Source organism: Hippocampus comes, unplaced genomic scaffold (assembly GCF_001891065.2).
Source record: "Hippocampus comes isolate QL1 unplaced genomic scaffold, H_comes_QL1_v1.1 scaffold367, whole genome shotgun sequence".
Taxonomy (NCBI): domain Eukaryota; kingdom Metazoa; phylum Chordata; class Actinopteri; order Syngnathiformes; family Syngnathidae; genus Hippocampus; species Hippocampus comes.
The window spans coordinates 1,070,950-1,071,494 of NW_017805741.1; the positions used below are offsets into that span (position 1 = coordinate 1,070,950).

A 545-nucleotide genomic window follows, 5' to 3' on the forward strand; every position below is an offset into this window, starting at 1 on the left:
AAAATTGCGATCGTCAATAGGAAATGATGGCTGTGAGATGCACGGCCATTGGAAACTTTTAACAAGACTGCCTTGAAAATTGGCTGTTTGCAACCCCCCCTCCAAAAAAAAAATCACGTGTTCGGTGTGTGTGTGTGTGTGTGTGTGTGTGTGTGTGTGTGTGCGTGCGTGCATGCTCGTGCGCATATGAGGCATCAATTGTGTGCCAATTTGCGCTTTCCCAATCGGCTGACAATGCCCAGTTTTGGATGAACGTAGTCGTGCCAAGGGTTTATTCTGGTGGTTTTCAATCCTGAGAGGTGCTTCGAATATTTTCTAGAAAACATGAGCAAAGAAACGCAAACATCTACGGGCAGGTTTTTCGAATATGTTCTTGGCCTTATCTGGCAACACCGGAGGCTCAGCAGATGAGGAAGGGCCCGAGTACAACGCAAACCCCAAGCGCAATAAACAGAGCTCAACTGGGGGGGATAGGCATGGCGAGCTTGATTTACTCTCAAAAAACGAGGCCTGGAATGTGCCACAAGAGGTGGTGGTGGGGGCGG

The 545-nt window shown here is 48.8% G+C and overlaps 1 protein-coding gene across 2 annotated transcripts in view; it reads left to right on the top strand.

Moving 5' to 3' along the window:
* The window catches only part of LOC109524012 (paired box protein Pax-2a-like), a 20,375-nt gene that overhangs the window by 2,317 nt on the left and 17,513 nt on the right, over window positions 1–545 (top strand). The window lies entirely within an intron of this gene.